The 6316-nt window shown below is 41.2% G+C and overlaps 1 protein-coding gene across 1 annotated transcript in view; it reads left to right on the plus strand.

The window, feature by feature from the left end:
- The window catches only part of GTF2A1L (general transcription factor IIA, 1-like), a 93512-nt gene that overhangs the window by 43814 nt on the left and 43382 nt on the right, over nucleotides 1-6316 (plus strand). The window lies entirely within an intron of this gene.

Here is a 6316-nt window from a genome sequence, read left to right on the forward strand (position 1 = left end):
CACTGCTGTGCTGGCAGCCGTCAGCCTGACTTGTGGCTGAGCAGAGCTCCCCCTATGGGAGTGCACTGACCACCAGGGGGCAGCTCCTGCATTGAGCATCTGCCCCCTGGTGGTCAGTGTGTGTCATAGTGACCAGTCACTCCCAGTTGTTCTGCTGTTAGGGTCAATTTGCATATTATCTTTTTATTATATAGGATAGAGGCCTGGTGCATGGGTGGGGGCTGGCTGGTTTGCCCTGAAAGGTGTCCCAGATCAGGGTGGGGGGGGCCTGCTGGGGTGCCTGGCCAGCCTGGGTGAGGGACTGATGGCTGTTTGCAGGCTGGCCACACCCCCTTAAGGGTGGGGGTCCCTGCTGGGGCACCTGGCCAGCCTGGGTGAGAGGCTGATGGCTGTTTGCAGGCTGGCCACGGCCCCCAGCCACCCAAGCTCCCAGTGGAGGCTGGCTGGAAGCAGGTATCTGGGATTTATTTATTTTCTATAATTGAAACTTTGTAGCCTTGAGTGGAGTCCAGGGCTGGCCAGGGCAGGCGGGAAGGTTGGCTTCCTCCATCGCCGGGGCAACCAAGCCTCCTGCTTGCTCCAGCTCCATGGCTGCTGGCCACCATCTTGGTTGGGTTAATTTGCATATAGTCTCTCTTATTGGCTGGTGGGCGTGGCTTGGGGCATAGCAGAGGGGCGGTCAATTTGCATGTTTCTCTTTTATTAGATTAGATAATCAATTTCCCCTACTGGCCCACAATTAATTTGCATTTGTATGGACTTGTATTATGTGTATTATCAGTTTTCTAAAATATACAGACTTGTAAAATAATGCAAAGACAATGAAAGGTGTTGATAACCTGGACAATTGAGCTACTATTCAAAATCTTTGGCAATTTTTCCTGAGAACAGGACAAACTTTGTCCACAGGATAATTCTAAAGAATTTTCAAATCTTGGCAACTAGTATTATGGATATAATGGGCATTTAAAACTATTTTTTGAAAGTTTAGAAAGCTATTTTTATATAATTGTATAGAATATATTTCAGATAAGATTGAGGGGAGAGGCTGTAAAAGATATGAAGATAAATCAGCTCTAAAATAAACCAACCTAACAACCTCTCTACCCACCCTTTTTATGAGAAAGGTGCTGTGAGGGGAGAAGAAGAATACATTTTTTTCCCTACCCTTTTAAAGTTCTTCTAATCAACAAGAGAAAACAACCAAGTTTATTGGAAAAGTACCTACCAGGATTGGGGGTGTGGGGGGGTGGGGGCGGATTCCGTAAGAATCTGGAACCAAGGACAATTGGGGCAGTTGGGGTTTGAGCCAAGGATAAAGAACAGGGGAGGTCCTGGTTTGGAACTCCAAAGGGGAGGAGACAATTCACATGGAGATGAAAAGCAAATGTTTGGTAAATATGTTTGCTGGGGCATCTTTAACAGTGGCCAGAGGACTTTGACCAGATGGGCTTTGCTGGGTTCCTCCCTGTCCATCACATTCAGTTCATATCAAACTACAGTGATTTATGATGATAGCTCCCATTTTGGAGCAGATCCTCTATTTAAATAATTTTAGGCAGGGGGAAGGCCAAAGGTTATTCCTGAGTCTTTTCTTAAAAACAACCAGCTTAAAATAGTTTCTTAAAAATAATCATCTTAAAATAATCAATTACCAACCCCCCCCACCCAAAGGCATGTTTTAGATTGGCAAACTCCCCTCACTGCCATGTGTTGAAATTTAACTTCCATTTCAATATTCAAGTTAAATTTCAAAACTGCTACAGGAAATAAAACTTCCTACAGGCCAGATCAGTAAGCACTGTTTTAGCTACAGGGCTTGGCTCTAATTCCTTAGGAACAACAAAGGATTAAGTGACCTAAAACTGGTCATATTTGTAACAAAATCCCTCAAATTCTCATCCATCAATTCTTTCCTATTTTGTCTCCACTTCACCCCCTTTGTGTACACCAAGCATGTCAAACTGGTGGCCAATGGGCTGCATCAGCCCGCCAGCCGTGAGTTGACATGCTTGGTGTACACACACAATGATTCCATGAGATTTTGCTCTCTTCCAGCCCCTCCCCAGTCTCTAGAGCTACTCTATCTACTCCAGGGACCTTGTATCCCCTTACCCAGGGTCCTAAAGCACAGGGCTGGGTGCATTGGATTGAATCTTACAAAGTTTATCCATCTTGATGGCAATTTCATGGGGCGCAACCTAGTTACCTGTACATTTTCCCAGTGTCTATGAAATAAAATATTTTTCTTGTTACAATTGTATTTAAAAGTTCCTCCTTGGAACTGGCATCTAAATATGAATTTGACTGTAAGTTAATTTCTAAAGCAAGGCCAAATTGCTGGTCAGAAAGCAAATAGTTGAATTACAAAACAATAGCATAAAAGTTTTAGGTACATATGTAATACTTTAAGCAATAAAGAATTTAAATTTTTAAAAAAAGTTTTAGGTAATATTGTCTTTAAAGTCATCTTCACCTGTAAGGAAAAGGAAAACAGATTAGTGTCCCCATTTAAAAAAATTATTGCGATAACATTGGCTAGAAACAGTATATAAATTTCAAGGGATTTATAATACAACATGTATACTCTATTGCATGCTCACCACCCAAAGTGTGTTTTAAAAGATTGAATGAAGTTCATTTCTATGAGACTTCCTGGTGAAGAAATACAAATCGCTATTTGGCTTATGGGATTGAAACTTTTCCCTCATCTTCCCCTTCTGCATCTGCTCCAAAACAGCCTTCTAAGCCACAGGTAGGAGGATAACTTATTTCAAGAACGATTGTGTGTGTTGGAGTTTTCCTGAAAAGCCCATTTTGTACTACCCAGAATTGTGAATTTCGTGTATGGCATTTTGCGGTATATTCTGGAAACAGAAGAGGGCGCTCACATGCAAGCTGCTGCTCCTCAGCGTTAGAAACTACATTTGAATTTGGTGGTGCTTGTATTATGATTAATACAAGATCTTGGGGGCATTTTGTAAAGCATCTCAAAGCATTGTGAGTCCAGTGGAGTATACTTAAAATTAATGAACTAGACAAACATTTAAAAGTATTCTTAATGCTTTGTCTAAAAATGCTGTTGAATACAATTTTACACATCCCAAAGATTTAAATACCATGCTTATCTGTAAACATTTCTAAGTGCTAGCTAGGAACAGAAAAAGAGTGCCTTTCTTCCCAACAGATTTCAAACATACTTTTTCTAATGAGAGTTAATAAACTTAAAATCTGCTTACTTTAAAAGAGTTATAAACGATTATAATGAATCCATCCTGTTTGACTTCTGAGCTTCAGTTGCATGAATCAAGGTCAATGTGGTCTCTAAAAAGCTTCAGCCTAGGATTGTACTTTCAGATTCTTAGGTAAGAACAAGCAAATATATGCTTTCAGGCGAATATTCCATGCCACCTTCTCACCCTGTTTAGTCCTCAGAAATCAGTAATGGGCTTTGTCTTTTCAAGATGGGCACTATCTTCGTCTCTGAAATCTTTCTGGGTGGATGTTGTCCTCTTTTATAAAGCCTGTTAGATATTTTTGAAGAATATATTTTTGTTGATTTAAAAAAAAATCCTCACCTGAGGATGTTTTTTCCATTGATTTTTAGAGAGAGTGGAATGGAGACGGAGAGACAGAGAGAAACACTGATGTGAGAGAGACACATCGATTGGTTGCCTCCCGCATGCCCCCAACCAGGGCCGGAAGCCTCAACCGAGGTACGTGCCCTTGATCGGAATGGAACCCAGGACCATTCAGTCTGAAGGCCGACACTCTATCCACTGAGTCAAACCAGCTAGGGCTGTTTTTATTGATTTTTTAAAGGGAGAGGGAGAGAGAAACAAGGATCGGCTGCTTCCTGCACACCCACTGCTGGGGATAGAGCCCGAAACCCAGGCATGTGTCCTCACTGGGAATGGAATCAGTGTGCCTCTTGCTGCATGGGACAATGCTCAACCAACTGAGCCACAGAGGCCAGGGCACTTCCCAAAATCTTACAGCATGGGTGAGTCTATGAATGTGACAAAATACATGAGACACTCCCGAAGGTGTCTTCCACACTCTAAAGAATAGAGCTTGCTTAAGACATTGGCTGCCTTAAGTGGTCAACTTAAATTACCTCAAAATGCTATGTGACCATTGTTCCAAATAATTGTCTTGCTGATTCTAATGTTTATTGAGTGCCTATTATGTGTCTGCATTTTTTTAGGCACTGAGGATAAGTAATCACAAAACAGTAAATTCCTGTTTTTGTAGAGGATATACTGTATAATAGTGGAGGAAGTCAGACAATAGACAGATATCACATTGTGATCATTGCAATGCAGCGGGGTGGAGGGAAGCATCAAAGTGGCAAAAGAGTGCTATTTTAGGTAGATTGCTCAGGGAAGTCCTCTCTGATGAGATGACATTATAGCAGAGACCTGAAAGAAGTGAGGAAGCAAGTCACCAAGGACACACAAAGAAGAGAGTGTCCCAGAGGGAATTGTTACTGCAAAGGTGCTGAAATCAGAATATGCTTAGACTATTGGAGGGACAGCAAGCCAGACAGATGGCTACTGGGTGACAGGGGCAGAGTGTACACGGAGGATGGTTGGGGGGGATATGAGAGAGGTTGTGGGTAGGACTTTAGATTTTATTCTGAGATAGGCGCCACTAGAAGGTGTTGTGTGAAGGAGTGACATGAACTGAATTACACGTTAAGATGACCCTATGGCCACAGAAGGGGGCAATGACAGAAGCAGAGAGAGCAGATAGCAGGCTATTGCACTAACCCAGGTGAGAGATGGTCACTAGGAATGGTGATGGGAGATGAAAAATGGTTGGACTCAGAACCCATTGGAAAACAGAGCTAATAGGTATGCTGATAGATTGGATGAGATTCCCAGCATGAGGGAAAGATGGGAACCAAAAGTGATTCCCAGATTTTTGGCCTCAACAACTAAAAAATGGAGCTGTCTTTTATGGAGAAAAGTAAGACTGTTGTAGGTGCAGGTTAGGGGAGAAAGATGAGATATTCAGGTTTGGGTGTGTTAACTTTGAGACATCCAAGTGGAGACAGCAGGTAGCAATTGGGTGTATAATTGGAAAGAGGTCTGGGCTGGAGATATAACATTTAGAGATATTAGAACTAGAAGCTTTAGGACTGGATGAGCTCACTGAGTGAATATGAAGAGTAGAGGTGGTCTGAGAACTGAGTGTTTGGACTCTGAAGTTTAGAGTTCAGGAAAAGGAGGATGATTCAGTAAAGGAGACAGAAGATGAGAAGCTAGCTAGAGTAAGTATAATCAGCTACCTCAAGTGTTGCTGATAGGATAAGAGGAGAACTAAGAAGTGACCGTTGAATTTAGCAAGCAACATGGAAATTGTCGGTGACCTTGACAGACAACTCAATTGGGTGTGGAGACAGTGAGTAGATGGCTTTTTTGAGGAGTTTTTTTTTGTAAATATGAACATTAGGACAGTAGTTGGTGAGGATGAGATCTTTTTTAACACCCATCCCCTGCTTAAGACCAAAATCTTAGTCTTGGTCTTTAGTAGTGTCTCTCCTTCATTAAAAAAAAAATCATCTTATTGATGTTGACTCCTGCTGAACATTTCCCTCTCTTCCTCATTGTCAATGCTTACAGAAATTGGGACCTTGTCATCTTTCAGTCCCATGTCATCTGAATCTTGTGGTGTTTCTATCATGGGGTGTTTTGGATGTGTCAGCTTGTATTGCTTCAGGGTTTTCATTAACTATAAATTTAGTCATTGCTTCAACACCTCTTGTTTTGCTTTTAAATGTTTTCTTGGTTGAGCTCCACCAGTCAATGTTATTTCATATTGGTGGGGAGATCTTACTTTAGATTTTGTTATGAAATTTAGAATAATTATGAACTGGTTACTTGGTTTCACAATCCTGCAAACAAACACCTGCAAATTCCTCCAGGTTTGTGCAGGATAAAAAGAAAAACACAACTATTTATTCAATAGTTTTTATATTTACCTAACAGTTTGCACTTTGGTTCTTTGTTACAGTTTGGTATAATAACATTTTATTTAAATAGTTGTCCAGTAACTAACAAGTGAATTTTAATAAAATAAGAATATATGCAAAAAAGGGTACAACTTAAGCAACTGCTACTGTAATGTTTTATTTTATATTCCTTCTTTAATTTTAAGACAATGATTAAAATAAAAGAATAGCCCTAGCCAGTTTGGCTCAGTGGATAGAGTAGGCCTGCGGACTGAAAGGTCCCATATTCGATTCTGGTCAAGGGCACCTGCCTGGGCATCATTGATGTTTCTATTTCTCTTTCCCTCTCCCTTCCTCTCT

The sequence above is a fragment of the Myotis brandtii genome, unplaced genomic scaffold (genome assembly GCF_000412655.1).
Source record: "Myotis brandtii unplaced genomic scaffold, ASM41265v1 scaffold191, whole genome shotgun sequence".
Lineage (NCBI taxonomy): Eukaryota > Metazoa > Chordata > Mammalia > Chiroptera > Vespertilionidae > Myotis > Myotis brandtii.